General features: G+C 37.2%; 1 protein-coding gene across 1 annotated transcript in view; it reads left to right on the top strand.

Annotated features, from left to right (window-relative positions):
- LOC120778179 (probable serine/threonine-protein kinase DDB_G0267686) overlaps positions 1 to 18,269 on the top strand; it is a 129,914-nt gene that overhangs the window by 50,305 nt on the left and 61,340 nt on the right. The gene's annotated exons all lie outside the window — the stretch shown is intronic.

Genomic DNA, 18,269 nt, shown 5'->3' with positions numbered 1-18,269 from the left:
CAGCAAATGCGGATCCGTTTGGATGTTGGTTCTCTGATTTCCCCTTATTCAATTTGCAAATTGAGAAAAACAAGCTTAATTGTCGTCGTACTATTTATTTAAGATATTCAGTTAGGCAATAAAGTAGTTCTCCTACATACTTATGTTTCAGTGGAATGGAGATTTTTGAATTTCTAACAGATTTGCAATAATACTGGAAATCCGCATATTCGACACTGCTTGTTTAGGAGCAACAAAAATTGATGATATCATTTCAGATTTTTTAACTTACATCGCAGAAATATATATGTACATATGTACACGACAGTGTGACAGTCCAGCAACTCATCCTCCAATCTTATCGGATATTTAAGTTTCCAGCAACATCAGTACACACCGAATATCCCTCTGGAGCCGCCAATTGCTGCCTCTTCTAATTTTTTTTTGTTTTACATTAATGCTTACGTCAATCGTCATACTGAGTCCTAACAGAGTACTCAAACTATTCAGAAAACTAAGGAGTTTCATCATATTATTTGTAGTTTAGAAGTTCTATCGTCATATCTACCAATTTTTTATATTTTTTTGTTTTGCAGAACGCATGCTTCAGAAACTATAGGGTTTTTCAATAGGACACTACAAAAGTAGACCGATAGAGACAGGCAACGACGCGATATTTTTTCCCGCTCTTTGGACATTTTTCTTTAGTAAGGTTTGCCATTTCATCATGAAAAGATATACGATCCAACAACGAGTCGAAATTATTAAAATTAACTAACGAAAATCGGAGTCACAGGCCTCAACTGTTATTATCCGACGACATATGATATTTCAAGCATTCAATACTTCATACAACAAGTATTCTGATTAGCTTATTTAAGCAATTTAAAATTATTTTAAGAGCTTGAAAATATGTTATGGAGTTGGTGATAAAGCATAGAAAGAACTAATCTGTTTATGTTATGTTTTCTTATAAACTTCTTCCTCAGACACCTAAATAAGTTCACTAAGAAAAAAATCAATATTTTTTCATTAAAAAAAGTTTTATTTGGCACAGTTAAAATGGTCTGATTTAGTTTAGATATGGACCATTTTGTTTGATAACTTTTTGAGATTTTGAAGGTAATTTCATAAACCCACTCTTTCTCTCACTTTTCCCTTATTAGCAAAAAAACCTTGAACCCTCCAGTTTCATAAGCTTCTCTTGAGACAAATTTTTTATCCGCAAATCATTCGCCATAGACAGAAATAGATAGTCATCATTTGGTGCATGGTCCGGACTATAAAGTGGATGCATAAATACTTTCCTACTAAGCTCCTGGAGCTTCTGGCGAGTCACTATTGATATGTGTAACCTGGCGGTATTCTGATGGCAAACAATTCATCTCCTATTGACTGAAACTGACTTCCTATTTTGGGCGATTGCTTCCTTTAAGACGGTCCATTTGTTAGCAGTATAGGCCCATCTCACTAAATACATACCATAATCTTCCTGACCGTCAAACCTAGCTTGCTGGCTCACCTCGATTCGACCGCTTTCCCTTAACATTATCATACTTGTAAGCGACCCACTTTTCATTTCCGAGTTTACTCTGCTTCAGAAATGGATAGATTTTATTGCGAGCTAGCAGCGTTAGCTCGCGCGGACCAATACATAGAGCATATTTTTTAAGGGTTATAAACGATTTTTGTCTATCTTCAATAGAGTGGTAAATCTTTGACATCAAAAATACCGTAACGAAATCAGCAAAAGAAAAGTTTCGCGTGATTAGCTGTTACAATATCGGATGCATAGGCGACTGTTTGCGTTTAACGCTTTTGTCGAAGAAACTCTGCGAAATATGACGACATGATATAGAGATTACTAAAGCCATCAAATGAAGAAACAGAAAATTATATTGGAATTACTTTATATAATACATATTTCCCTAAAATATACATTTCTTTAGGTTTATCCTAAGTATGGCTTTCCTAAAACCTTTTCAGAATGAAACTACCGAATGGTTCCCATAAATAGCTAGTTCCGCTAAACGAAACAATATAAAGATTTTATTGTTCCTTTAGCTAAGGCTATTTATAATCAAATTATTCTATAATATGCTATATAGAATGACAAGGTAGTTAGAATTATGGTATATGCAACAAAGGTATATGATATCGACTGTTCTATATTGTGAGATGAAATGAGTGATGAAACACTAGCTCAAGGACTTTGTTGAGCCACAACAAACATTTTGATATTTACAAGTTAATGTTTAGATACTGTAGATCGTAAAAAGCTGCTCTGTAAGAATGGAGAATGTTTTTTTAGCATTCGAAAGAGCATTATCTAATATTTATTTTTAAGGATTATCTCTTTCAAATCTTGGCCGCGGCTACATCTCAGATGGTTCATCCGTTGAGTCAAATTTTCGGTGACTCGTTCGAACATTTCAACTGGTAACTGTCTAATGACAAGCACGAGATTGTCCGCACAGACTTTAGACTTTACATATCCCTCCCCACAGAAAAAGGTCTAACGGTGTGAAACCACACGATCTTGGTGGCCAATCGACCGGCCTAAAACATGAACAGTTCTTGCACAAGCTGTATTTTGTACGCCTTCAATTTAAGAACGCGAAGTAAGATGCGCCAAAGCGTTCTATACGTCAGCCCAAGTTGCTGCGAACGGCACCTAATCGACAGTCTTCGTACACACTCTCAGTTACAGATGCTATATTTTCCTGACTGCGTGATGAATGCGGTCTATTCGGTCGAATATTAACCAATGATGAATGCGGGGTTTCGATATAGGTGGTGGTGTTACGAATAGCACGGTTAGTAGGCCGATTACGATTTACACTGTAAGGAATCCCAGAAAACCCAATTTATATAGATCACTACATTTAATTGAAAGAATCCACATCCAACTCTTTTACATGGACCGACAAACCTCCAATGAAATGCCTCAAAAAATACTTTTCGCTGCCGGAAAATTAGTTTCACTTTTGTTTGCGCCCATCAACGATCCACCAGCGCACGACATGTCTGCATTTTAGAGCGCGCCACTAACAACAACAGCACCAACAAACAACATAAGCTGCAGAGCGCGGACCTTGTCGCGACATGACGCTTAAAGTTGCGCGCACAAATGTCAAAGTGTCATTGTTGCGGTTGTTGTTTTCCACCATTTGCAACACTTACACCAGCGATCGAATGGTTCACCAACCAGTCAGCGGTCCACCATCAACAGCGGATCAATATATTTTATGCTTTGAACCTTTCGCAGCCACTTATGTACATATTTTACGGTACGAAAAGGCGCTGAAATAAGATACAGGCACACACACATATACACACGCATAGGTACATACAAAGGTGCTTATGTGTTTGTGTTGCTGCCACAGCGTCTTTTGCTGCTTGCACACAAATATTTAATTCCAATATTTAAGCATGCACTTTTCGCAGCCAACGACTGGCGTCTTTCAGCACTCACACACATATGTATATATAATATGTAGTTAAGTGAATATGTTTGTGTGTATGTGTACAGCTGTGAGCGCTTGCCTCATATGTGGCATGATGACCACTTTGCGATCGTCTCGTTCGTCGACAATATGTATTTATGACATATCGGTGCTGTTTGTTGCACACATACAATTTTGTTGTTGTTATTTCTCGGTGTTTTTGTTGTTGCTATGTGTTATTTTTGTATGATGTGACACTTTTGCCGCTTAGGTTCATTAGTGCGCTGCTGAAAACAACGACAGCGTGCAATAATAAATACACAACTACAACTACAACAACAATAATGATTATAACAACAACAATAGCAATAATGATCGAAAAGTGATGTAAATATGGGTTTGCTTTCCATTTCAACGTTGAAAAGTGAAAATGTCTCTTAAATGCGGCTCCCACTGCGGCTAAGTTACATTTCTCGCCATTGTTGCACGCTGACTTGCATGTATGTACGTGTGGTTGCCACTAAGTCAATGCGGCAATTTCATCGTTTATTTATTTATCTCATTTCGCTATGTATCTCATATGGACGCTTTTTGAGGTGAACGCACATTCCTAAATGATGCTCATTTAACTTGCCTCATATCTAGTGGCAGGGGCAGTTGCAGTTGCAGCTGTCTGAATTCGCATTGCCATTATTGGCTAGCCAAACCGCATTGATCGTTCGCTTTATTGACAGCTATTTGTTGATGTTGTTGCTGAAAATTGTATTGTTGTTGCTGAAAATTTTGCTTTTGTTGTTGTCATAGTTAACAATGTGCTTGTGGTTGCTAAAAACTTGCTTCGTGTTGTTGGCAATGTGTTTGTTGTAGCTAACAAATTGTTGGTGTTGTTGTTATTGGAAAAAATATTTCTTGTTGTAAAAATATTACTTGTTGTTGTTGTTTAAATATTGTTTTTTTTTTGCTTTTTACACAGTTTTTGTTGTTGCTGCAAATTTTGTTGTTGTTGATAATATTTTTGTTGTTGTTGTTTAAAAATATATTGTTGTTGTTGTTGCGCCGCTGTCCCATATCAAGTTGTTGACTGCCATTCATGTTGGCGTGTGAAAAATGCAAAGTACACAGCCGTAATTAGGACTTTCAGTGAAATGCTCGCCAAACAAATGTCGCTTTCAATTAGCAGTTGTTGTGTGTTCGAAATTTAATGAGGTAAATATCATTTTCGCCAAAATTAATATCTCACACTTTCCATGAATTTCTCACAAACAATTGTCTTACAAAGAAAAATAATATTGAAGCAACACCTAATATGAACGCAGTCACGATATTTGACGACTTATCGCACCCACTTTCATACGTGATGCATATATGCATATAACGGTTCTTTTTAAAGGCATAATTGGGCTAAAATGCTTAGATAAAGTTAAAGACACAAATAAGGTTTAAGCAGACACAAGTAGAGACAGTTACGCCATCATTTGTAATGCTACTAATAATTGCACCAAATAGGAAACTCAAGGAAAGACTAAGAAGCGGGTTTTGGAGTTTTGAAAAATATTGCCTTCTTCTTTTCGCATGTATTCATTTGTCACCCAGTTACTGCCGAGCGAAAGCAGGTCGGTAGAGTGGAGTTCCTAGTGGAGTTTAGGAGACCCATTGTGAAACTACCTAGACCTTGACTAAAGACTAAAATCTCCTCACTCTATTATACCCTCTCTAAACCATTATGAACCGCTGTTGAAGTTCATCAACTCAAAAAGCTTTAATATGCAACTTCCGATACACTGGCAAATCCACCATCGACCGATAGTTGGCGCTTATTTTCTTATAACTACAAAGCTTTGCAGTCGTATAGAGGATATTCTATGGTATATTTCTCCTGTAACTCTTAACAGCTTCTACCCCTTGACAGCTTCGCTGTAACATATAGTATTCCCAGTCTACTGGCATGTTTCCCAATTAGACCCTGATTTGTTAGCACTTATTAGCGTTCTTGTGTCATTCGTTTTGAATTTTAAAAGTCGGCCGTGCGACCCCTTTTTCAAAAATGCCACGTTTGCCTTCTTGTTCTGCAAGTTTGATATTTACTCCACCAATTCTCGATTAATAATTAAAATTAGCCAAAGTCATATATATTCTCTCTTTAATAAGCACTAAGTGTAGGGTGCTGCCTGTTCTGACTAGTTCATATGCTTCACAGTAACCAGGAATACCAGTGTGACCTGGAATCCATTGCAGGTTTATTGTGAAATAGAATTTTATATCCACTAAGAGATCAGGACATTATTTCACTAACTTTGACGAAACCCTTAGGATCTATAATGATTTCAAAGCCGCTGAAGAGAAATGTCAAGCCAACGGGGGGAAATATTGTTTTCTGTCGATCTACTTTTGAAGTGCCCTATCGAAAAGCCCTATACTTATTCTCATGTCACTGTCCAACTCACCCTATCCCACTCTTCTCTAGAAAGGAAGTCCAAGAGCTTGATTAATCTTTCGCCACTTTGCAGTGATTACCTCCCAAATAGAGAGAATTGCTAGTCCTTTCATCCATTGCTGAGAGCTGTAGGCTTTGTATTTTCAGTATTTTGACAAACTCATATACCAACAACTTCAATAGATAATACTAATGATTTGAGGAAGATATTTTTGATCAATTTCATTTTATATTTAATAATTGGCATACCAATCTATTTCTAAGAGCATAAATCATTCATAAAAGGAATGCTTATAACCAATAATCTGCTCAGAATTTTCTTGCCCGATAGAGAAAGTACATTTTTTATAGAAAATTAGGGACATACATATAGTCAAGTCTAGAGCCAATGATTAAAGTTTCAAAAAACTCTCTTCATTTTAAGAAGTCATATTGCATATACTTGTATATATGTAGCATAAAATTTTCAGCTGCCGCTGTCAGATATAACCACTATATAACCACTATATACCCAATATATAACCAATATATATCCACAATATATGACCAATATATAACTAATATATAACCAATATATAACTATTTTATAACCAAAACTCACATTTTGTTTCAATATGAGTAGTTTCTATTACAGCGTTTTTCCTTCGGTTGTAAACTAATGAAAAGTGATGTTACGTTATTTTGCATTTTAGGTGACGATAAGTAACTTAGACAGAGTAGACAGCTGGGTTTTAGGCATTTAGCAAGAAGACTCCTGGCCAGCGATTGCTGCTTAACCAATTTCACTTACATTAAATCAATATGAATAAATATGTAAAGAGTATCTTTATTTTTATTTTCTAAGGCTTCCATAAAATCAAAAATTTCCCCTAAACCCAAACCAATAAGCAATGAAGATTATGACTCATATCAAGTACCACAATTTTTCTCACGATAACTCAACGCTTGACTTGCGGCTTCGCATGTTGCCCTCAAAATAGCAAAACGTATGATCAATATGTGCCACATGCAACACACATTATACTGCATTTGGCCAATACACGCTACGAATACGCTATCATTAAGCATCTAATAAAATGGCAAACTTTGACGATTCTCCTTGACTTTCAGCTAGCCGAGCGCTGACAGCTGCATATGACATGGCAAATTGACCCACAAACGCTGAGAAGTTTCGTGCAACACGAAATGTACCTACATTTGCACACTCATGCAGTGCAAGAACATATTTTTTTTAGACTCTGCTGCATATAATTTGGACGGTTACGGTCAGTATGGCGGCACATAGTACACATTAATCTAATGGCGATGGATATGTGTCGAAGGCACAAGCTTCACTTCATGACCTCCAACTGACTGAGCATTTGTGTGCTTGCTCGTGTTGCATGCAACATCGAGTTATTGATTGCACAGCTCAACAGTTTACTTAGATGGCTTTGATGCCAGTCGGCCGATGGATTATACGTTACAAAGCCCTTGAGCTACACCTAAGCTTCGTGTGTGTGTGTGTGTGTGTGTGAACATGAGTGTTGCATGCAATATCCTGCGAAACGTGAGCAACGTGTATTTTTTTTCTTTCGTGTGTGCGTGTTTACTGTTCGGAATTGACATCGTTGGCATACATTTTAGCCGACAAAATTTCCAATTTGTTTGAATCAAAGTGATTAGCTTTGCTCTTGGCCACCTAAGGTAAATATTAAAGTGTAATTTCGCTCAGAGAACTCGGTTAGGTGGTCACCACGTTTTTTGTGTGTGTGTGATTGTCCTTAAGACACGTTTAATATTAACAGAAATATTATTATAGATACGTATAAGGTTTTACTTGCAGATACAGTACCAGTTAACTCATAAAATGTCTTAAGTTCAAATAGTCGTTTTTGAAACTTCTTCACATACTTGGAACTCTGCATTCGAACCTACTTTATTTGTATTTTTTAATTAAAACACTAGGCAATCAAAGCCAGAAAGCATGCAATGAAAGCAAATTTCTGTTTCATAGAAATGCAAAGTACTGTGATATATTTCAAAAAAATTGTCAGGCGGCGAATTCTATACTTCAATAACCCAAAAATTCCACAAATTATTTTTATAAAACCTCAAGAGCCTTAAACTATGCTGAAAATATCGATTATATGGTTCTAAAAACGTATATTTTACTCAGAAATAATATTTTCTTAAGACTTTTGAATCTCCATTTCCGAAGCTAATGTTATACATTTCAAGTTCCACAACTTTTTAAAAATCCCAAAAAAATTCTTGAGGAACTTTCATTTCCGTTTACTTCTTTACTAACTTTAAAAAATTTAGTTCACGCCAGAAAAAAATAACCTGAACTTTAATTAGATCAAGTGCTTTTGGAGATATTTTTAAGATGTCTTAAGAAATATTTGACGTATTGAAATTTTACATCTCCTGAATAATATCGAAGAAATTTAGCTCTTCTAAATTCATTTTCGATTCGCTTTATTCTACTCGGTAGATTTTAGCTTGGCTCTCTTAAGGGGTTATATCCAGTCGCACTTAAGAAAAATGCGACCCTACTTGGGGGTCACAATACACAATATTGAGAAGGTCTAGAACGAGGCATGTTTTTAACGATCTCTCGAACGTCTTTGAAGGCTTTGAATCACTCGTATGCTTGAGTTTTTAATTACTACTCGTATAAGCACCTAAATTTGTATTGCTTAGTATCTTAATATTTGAGTTAGGTTATTCTAGGAGTTCATTTACAATATGCAATATACCCTGTACTCTTTTATGTAGGCAATTAATCGTTGCAACAATTGCAACGCTCTCATTTTTAATTATGATGAATTTGACAATTTGCTGCCGGAAATTAAAACACAGAATGCTGTCACAAGCAGAAAAGTTATAGCAATAACAGTCATATATTCATATATGAAAGAGTTATTGCTCGCCAATGCTATTGCTGACACAAAAGCTGGAGCACTATACTACAAGTACAGGCACAAGTACTTACATACATATAGTCACTTGTGCCACATTAATCTTCGGTAACAGGAAATGTCATTATATCATTTGCGATTAATTGACTGATTGATTATAGTCCGCCAGCAGAAAAGTATAAAAGAGTAGATACATATGTACATGCATATATAAATTTATATATGTATATATGTACATGCATATATGCATATAGAATCAAAATATATATCAATCAACTCTACAGCGAGTTGTAGGCTTTTTGACTACCAATGAATGCCGCCAACATTTAAGCGATGCCGCGAAGTTGTCTTAATTCTTGATTTATTACGAAAGAATGTTGGACTTAGCACTTTCCCGCCAACACTTAACAGTAAGTGAAGCTCTAAAAATTTAAATATGCACACGCATAAACATCAGTCTTCCACTTTGAAGCGCAAATACCATAATGACCGCATTCTTTCGCTTGAAGCCAATAACCCTTGACCTCACACATGACCTTCACGGCATTCGCTTCCAAAACAAATGCCATTCTAATGCATTCCAACCTTCACAGCGTGCAATAAATCAATCAGTTTTTACTTTTCTCATTCTGGCCTCTTCCTTGTTATTAAGTTTTTCCGCATTCATAACTGCGCCCGGCAAATGTGGCAACACCCGCTGGCGTAACAAGCGCCAATGGCTGAGCGTACGCACAGAATAGCAAACAAGCACAGCAGTCGGTCCACACATTGCGAAAAGAAACTCTAAGAATTCTGCACACTGACATTTTTATGAAAAGACAAGCCAAATACAACAACAACACAAACAATTTACAAGAACAATGTGTTACTACTTGCCATACCCGTAGCTTTGACGATCATGCAACATTTGTAAAAAACGAGGCAAAAGTAAGACATTCATCCATGAGTGATGGCCAGTAGGAAAAATTGATGAACTTCAAATTTGTGAATTTTTTCTATAAATTATAATATAATATCACAATATTGCATTTTTCAAAGCGAAACGTTTAAGACGTGCAAAAGGAAGATAATTAAAGTTAGTCCGTTTAAGACTAAGGCAATTATTTTCTTATATTTTTACTGGATCACATAATTGGCCCTCTTTGAACAGCCTAGTACATATTCCACAGGCTATAAATCTGTCTATAGTATACTGTAATCAGGCAAAGGGATTTCTAAGCCTTTCAGTAAACGTTTTTTCGTCGAAATAATCTCATATTTCGTGCTCCAAAAGCCTCACCGAAGCAATTTGAAACGGAAAAACAATAGTGTTTCATTCCAGATCTTAGAAGAACATAGTATATTAAGGATTCCTATCTCATCTCAATTTACCAGAAGAAAAAGCTTCCAAATGCATCTACTAGTTAAATCGAATTCCTTTCTTAAGAAAAATTTAATCAAGAAATGCGGTTAAAACACTATTTCTATTATTGAAATTTGTAAAAGTTTTGGAAAACTTTTTGAGGCTCGATTTTCAATTTCAAAACCTTTCTCGAGAAGTTGTTGTAATAATTTGCTGTGTGGACAAGGGAATACTCGTAATCCTTACAGAGTGAATGGGACCCCATCTTTGTTTTCAACTCGTTAATGCTTCTCAAAACATCTGGAAGTAAGGCACAGCTTACTAAAAACTTCTAGTACTTTAAAAATTTCCTCGCAAATACCGTAACTTTAGCCTTTTCCTCAACCGAGTTGTTTATAACATTTATGGAAACCTCCAATAAAAGTAACTTATTATGGATTCTTAAATGAATTATGGAAAAAATTTTATTTTGAATTGTAATTAATTTTTCCACAGTTCATTCGATTTCGAAAATATGTTTGTATACCTAAATAACTTACTATTAAAATATATTTCTTTCCGAATTATTCTTCGAATTTTTCTTACAAAATTATAATTTTTGTTAAAAATTACCATTTTTATAATAAAAAAAAAATATCTTTCCAAATCATTTCCTACAGGGTATATTGGATATTGAAAAAATACGAAGATTATTATCTAACAGTTCCTACAAAATATTAAACATAAGTATAAACTGTGGAATACAAAATCTTTGTATATTAAATATATGATATTTTCTCAAATTATTTCCTACAGGGCGTGTTGGTATTTGCCACTAAAAATAAATTCTATTAATTATAATATATTTATAGCGTAATTTGAAACATCTAGAAAACAAATTTTTTTCACATAAAAAATTTTTTATAAATTATTTCCTGCCAGGTCTTTCATAAGTAGACACATGTGCATCATGTTGTCAATAATTTGAGTCGCAACAAATGAACACAATGGCAAACACGACAGCTCATTTATTGTGAATGCTTCTGATGTTGTTGCTTTTGTTTGTGCGAAATGTCCAAATGATGCGAAACACACTAGACAACAAAATCAGATATATTATATTTAATGACCGGGTGTGCCAACACTTTGACTAGCAAATTAATAGGCACGTATACCAAATTTATACAAGTAATGAAGATACTGCTGAGAAAATTTGTTATATCCACAAAATTATATATTTAACCGTATTCTGCTTTATAAAATATACTTATATACAAAGTATTGTAATCAGTTCAGATTAAAGCTTATAACTTAATTTTTAAGGAATATTTGCGTTATATAGGACGATCCATTTCGAAGTTCCCCACCTCCTTAAAAACTTAAAAGAAAAAACACAGAAACTTACGAGGGGTCTATGTCACAGATGGTCCATCCTTTGAGTCCAATTTTCGATCACGCGTTCGAGTATTTCGTGTGGTAACTGGCGAATGACACGTGTCCAAAGCCTAAATCAAAGCGGGATTGTCCGTATAGACTTTAGACTTTACATATTCCCACTGAAAAAAGTCTAACCATCTGAAATCGCAAGATCTTGGTGGCCAATCGAAGTGTTCTCTCAACAATCCATTGATTAATGCGATGTGTGGGAAGTGGCGCCGTTTTGTTGAAACCAAATGTCGCTGAGATCACGAGCTTCAATTTTACGCGCCAAATAGTCGATTAATATGGCACGATAACGGTCGCCATTGACGGTTACATTCTCACCGACATCATTTTTTAACAAAATGAACCGATAATTCCACCGGCCCACAAACCACACCAAACTGTTGTTTTTTCTGGATGAAATGACAGCTCTTGAATTGAATGCGGCAATTTTGCTTGTTTACATACTCATTGAGCCAGAAATGGGCTCCATCGCTAAACAATATTTGGCTCGAATACGTCAGATGTTCCTGAAACTTTTCAAAAGCCCTTAGAGCAAAGCGATGTCGCTTGGCAAGGTCGAGAGGCTTCAGTTCTTGCTCAAACTAAATTTTGTACGTTTTTAATTTAAGATCCCGACACATTCTTTACAGAACGTATATTTTCGTAAGAAAGTTGAAAGATTTTTAAACGTTGTTCAGGCGTAAGTCTTTCTATGATGAAGTTCCAAACAATACGGAACAAAAATTACATGACAGCTTGACATGACTCACCCATGATCTGTCAAAAAAAAAATGCCTTTACTGGATCACCCGTCATATATCAAATAACTGATTTATTTGAGCCCAAATTCCAAAACTTTTCGCTTGTATCCAAAATCAAATTCCAGTACTTTTATGTGAACCTCAGTATTTTCCGCCAACTTCAAGAATAAATCACATTTTTCTCGAAATATTTTTGTTGTTTAAATTTTCCACGTTCGACTCGAATGACAATTCATATAACTATAATACATAGCATTGAACGTTCGCTGAAGTGAATAGCAACAAAGAATGGCGCCAATAACGTCCTTAACATGTCGCTTTGACATTGCTTTATTCATTTTCCAGTCACTCGCTGCGTTTGACACACGAACCATCAATCTTTTGGCCAACAAGCAACACATTGGGGCAGCAAGTAGCGCCAAAGTAGCATTGCTTTCGCCATATTCGCACGCTTTGTCTGCTTCGTTTGCGGGTGCTGCGGTAGCTTGGCCGATCTTGTTGGCACCGATGATTGAGTGGCAACATACATCTATGTATATGAGCGTATCTATATTTATTTGTGGACATGCATATGTATGGAAGCAGTCGTATTTTGTGCGTCTTCGCTGCGCGCTGTCGTTGTGCGGTTGATGCCATACAGCTGTACATGTAATATATGGCGTTACGGTTCATAAATTCATCGAGGCAAAAGCCCTTGTCAGCTGAATTAAACGCTTACACGCAACCTTTTTTTGTATGTACAACTGAAAGTCTAATGTGCACGTAAAATACCATAAAACGTATTTGTACATTTATGTTCAGATTATTATTATATTGTATTAAGATTTTTTTGTAGTTTTTACGAAGTCTTTTGCAATGTCAAATGAGCTTTGTTAAATTAGAGGCGGCTACTAAAGTCCAAATTTGCTTATCGATTATAGTGTATATATGAAAGTACTTTATATATGTGTAAATATGGTTCAGTTTTTAAGAAAGCGTCCTAATTGAATTGATCTTTTTTTTGAAAATATACTTTAGAAGTTCGCTCTGAAACCAGCAACTCAAGCATAACATATGTACTTTTCTTTGTACCAGAAAAAAACCAGCGATCAGTTCGAAGTCCTTTTAGATTCCTTCAGCGCAGCAATGAATACCGTAGAACAAGAAGTTTTGCGGAGGTCAATGCATGAGTTCAGGTCAAAGTTGATGACGAATTCGGAATGTCAATACAATTCTGGCTCTAATATGATAGTAGAAAAATTAGAGGATGGAATGATAGACGACACATCTGAATCGCTATATTTGTATGTCTTTGTCCTTGGAAGAAATAGTAGTCACACTAGTTCAAAATGAAAAAAAGTATCAAACCTTCAGGTTGTCTTGGTGTAATTCTTTTGGAGGCAAGTTGTTCTAAATCCGTCGTCATTGCTTTTATTTGGCCAACGGAACTGCCGTTAAGCATTACATTGTGATGAATTATTTGTACCTCCTTCGGTAATGGCAGACGCAGCACTCCAACATATAAGATATTCAAAAAAAGAGAGCCCAGGACTGAGCCTTGTGGAGTTCCACCCGTCATCATATTCTTTGTGGTCTTTCGTCTGTGTCGTATAGAAGATCCCTGTCCACAGGTAGTTGGAGATGATCTGCAGCAAATAGAATGATATTTTCTTTAATTGAAGAGCTCTTATTATACAAGTATGAGGCCAGTAAATTGAATTAAAGGCATACTAACATCGAATGTGACTACCGCACTGTACACTTTGAAGCCATACATCCATCCAGTTCCATCTATTGCTTTACTTGCGACATCAGTAAGTTTTTTAATTGCGTCAATAATTGACCTGCTATCTTTTCCCCACCGTGTCTAGCGTAAACAGTGGTCGATACGGGTTTGGTTCTCCGGACGATTTTTTTCGTTTTTGTATCAATACCAAACGTTACATCTTAAAAAAATTTTGGAAATAGCCCTCTCGTAGACACTTTGCGAACAGTGTTGTGAACGGGTAAGTGTTGTGCTTAATCGCAATCTTTAGAGCCTTGTTATGAGTATCGTCTAACCCTGATGCCTCGTTGTTGGCGAACCTTGTACTACCTCTACAACCTCTTTGTCGGTGACTGGTGAAGTCATTGTTTCAGTTTCTTTTAAGTGCTACCCTGAAACGGTTGCGCGGGAAAGAGGGTTGGAGGTTGTTCTTTGTGTCTTCTGACTTTAGTTTTCACTGTTATATAAGCGTCACCCCATGGATTTTCGTCAATTTTATTGCACAGCTCTTTAAAGTAGCCTTTTTCCTTTTTATAGATTTTTTGAGATCGTTTCACTTCCTCTTAAAGCATTCCTTTAACGCTGCGTAATTCGGCGATTGTCGCCCTCTTTGGCACAGACGGCTCGCTTAATGACATTCGCTTCCTACGACTTCAATTTCGTCATTCCACCAGTATGCAGGTTTTCTGTGCTGGGCTTGCCTTTTTCTGCACATAGCGGCATCACATGCCTTGCTGAAATTGTCTTGAGTAAACCTCTCTGAGGTTTTCCAAACAATTTTTGGATTTCTCAGTCAACTATTTTAGGACAAAGAACTTGGCAGCCGTTAGACTTAAGAAAGGGAAACTTTTCAGAAGGTTATTGCCACTCGTGGTGCGTTTAGTGGTAATAAGCTCATAGCAAACCAGTTAACTAAGTATGAATTGTAAATTGTTTATTAGTAATAGACACTAACGACTGCATACGATTAGGTTGAATGCCTGAATCAACACTTTTCTCGTATCATTATGAGCAAAGTGGTGCACTTTTGGCAACAGCAAAGAGCAATTGTTGCCACAAGGGCTAAACGAAATGACCCTGCAACGCTACAAAAAACACCTACTGATAACCCTAAATTATACGATTCACACCTACAGCGGGCAGTGATCGCACCAAAGAAATGCTTGATGGATGGAAAGTGACACCTGAAGGCTAGCAGAAAACGACAGGACACGCCCCTTTAATGGCACAATGGCGCGAATAATAGGGATTAAAGTGGCAAGACACACTCGCAAGCACACAGATTGACACTTATACTGTAGCGACAGCTACCTTTTTGCCACAACTCATTGCTGACTGCTGTTTTGTTGCACGTATTGCCAAAGGTCGCACACCGCAAATGTGGCACTGCTTGCTGGCCGCCTCACTTGCAATGATTTAATGCGAAATTTCTTTATTCCTATCTGCAGTCAATCGGAAAGGTGGCAGGCTGGCGAAATGTCTTGGAAAAAGTGGTAGCTGCAACATGCCACTGGGCCTGCCGCGGCTTTTGGTGCGATTGTGTGTGTGTTGCCTGCCACAATCAGTGGCGTGCGATAAATCGCCAGTGCAACTGATAAATCATCGATGCCACATGATTGCTCGGCGCTGTGCCGCCAAATGCAAATTTTCGCTTTCCTCGGCTACTTGACGCCTCTCGGTTGGGAGTTGCAAGTTGTTAATTTTCGGTATTGCTGCAAAGCACCACTTGCCACCGCCGCCGTCGCCGACAGTCGCATTATTTAATAGCAACACTTAGCAGCGCATTAAGTGCAAGTAATCGCTGGCCATTCGCTGGCAGCGCTTGTGTTGAATGCGGCACGTTGCCACCGCGCTTGATGTGTGCTGTGGCTGCTGTTTTGCAAATTTATTTACACGCTCATTGCTGTTGTTGTTGGAGCTGCTGCTGCTGTTTTGCTCATTTGGCTTTGCAATTTGTACGGTTTTTTCTGGTGCGGCGTGGCATTAGTTTTGTGTTTAGTCTTTAGCGCTTAATGTGCCACAACAGTGCAAATGTCTGCAACAACAACACTAGCAACAATCAGCGCAATCGGTTTCGCACACTCTTGCATTTGCTTGCATTTGGTATTTAATAATGTTGCAGTTGCATTCATTTAAGCGTGTTGCATGCAAAATTACACTTCTGCCTTTGTCTTTGCCGCGCTGCCACAGCATCAGCAGCAGCAACAACAAGTGCTGTTGCGCTTAATTTATGATAGCAGCACATAAATAACATTTTATTATCTGCTGCCATTAAAGGTTGCGCTAATTACAACAACGTGTGTGCAACACAATGAACCGCCTTGTGCCATGAATGTTGTGGATGTTGTGGCGCGTCTGGTCATTGCTACTACATCGCGCCGCGGCATGGAGTTTATGTTACAGCCACCGGAATACTATAACACATGTGACTGCAACACATTTGCTTAGTCATGTAACCGAGTATGGTAATTAGTGCTTCCTATGGCGGAGCTCATAGCTGAGTGCCTAGCAAATTTTTTCACTCGTCTCATGCTGATCATGCCAAGGAAATGCCAGTATGTGATTTAAAATTTGATAATACTAATTGAGAATGTCGTATGAGTAATATGAATGCGAAAAAACCTCGGAAAACCCCAATACCAACCCGGTTCGGAAACGAGGTTTCAAGTTTAGAAGATAGTCGGAGGACGCTTTCACAAATGGATCGGTTTCGCAGCACGTTTACTGTAGTGGATAATAGAGAGAAGTATTGAAGAAGACCCAAATGGCTCCAACACGCGCACTTTTGGAATTGTGCCCATGTGCTTTATTGAAGATTTCCCGGAAGGATCATGGTACGCGGGCTTACAAAAACCAATTCGTGCAATAATTGAAACCGAACGACTATCAAGAGCGTCAGTTCTATGAATAGTTCCAAAACGAAACAGACACCGATAGCGATTTTCACTAGAAAAGTTGTTCAGCGATGAAGCTCACTTTTGGTTGGGTGAGGTTGTAGGTTAACAAGCTAAGTTGTCGCAATCGGAGGGATGATAATCCACAAGCCATTGTTAAGACGCCACTATATATCCAAAATGTATGCTCTATGGCAGAGGAAATCTTTGGTACATATTTCTATAAAAATGAAACTGGCTATAATGTTACAGTCAATGGGAAACGCTCTATGAACGACTTTCGGTTCTAAAAAGACGGCGCTATACTCGTATTCCATACAGCTAACAAGAAACAATCAGTATATTGCAGGTAACTTTTGGTGAGCGCTCTATCTCGTGTCGTGGGCCTGTGACGTCCAAGATGCTGCGATTCAACACATGGAATATTTTTATGTGAGGTCGCTTGTCTACGCAGATAAGCTCGAGCTCGTCTTTAGGAATGACTTTACTCATATATATATAATACTATTCGATATCATTCAAAAGATAGTTGGACGCATAGCGCTAAATTATTTTAATTTATTTATACTTTTTTTTGGGGTTGAAAGCTACAGTTAGTCATAGGTGAAATATAATAGTTTTCAAAGCAAACTGTTTTAGGTGTAACAATGATTATTGACGGTCAGTAGATGCACACCATCCTAATTCTTCATCGACTCTGATCTGATCTCATACATTGACCTCCGTAAACCTTCTTGTTCTACCGTGTTCATTGCTACACTGATCACATGATCATTAATCGAAAGTTTAGTTCCCAATCGCTTCAATTTGTAGTCACGCTATTTCTTTCGGTAAACCTTAGTCTTTTAAAGTATTAATGGCTACAAGCCAAGAGAATCCTGAAAATACTTCGATCTCATCTCATGTCCAATCGGAGAGAGTATACTTCTCAATTGATTGAACTCAAATTGCCGGTATTGAGCTCTATAAACCTTCATTTTCTACACAGCACTCACAATGAAGGGATCTAAAAAAATTCAATATCATCTCATCTTCAACCCCAGACAGCACAATTCTCAGTCGCGTGAATCTAAATTGACGGCATTTAGCTACGTAAATCCTTATCTTGAAGAACTTCGAAGTGATCTCAGTTCAACCACAGAGAGTATAATTCTCTATCGCTTGAATCCAAATTGACAGTATTGGCTTCCGTAAATCTACATCTTCTGCGGTGTTTATCGTTATACTGCAGGAGTCTAAGAATACTTCAATCTGATATCATATTAATCAGAAGAGAGTAAAACTCTCAATCGCTTGAACCCGACCTGGTTTCGATCTTATCTCAGTTACCAAATAGTTCGCTATCGCTTGAATTTAAGCTTT

The sequence above is a fragment of the Bactrocera tryoni genome, chromosome 5, assembly GCF_016617805.1.
Source record: "Bactrocera tryoni isolate S06 chromosome 5, CSIRO_BtryS06_freeze2, whole genome shotgun sequence".
NCBI lineage: Eukaryota > Metazoa > Arthropoda > Insecta > Diptera > Tephritidae > Bactrocera > Bactrocera tryoni.
The sequence above is the reverse complement of the archived record's forward strand: the minus strand, read 5'-3'. Positions and strand labels throughout refer to the sequence as shown.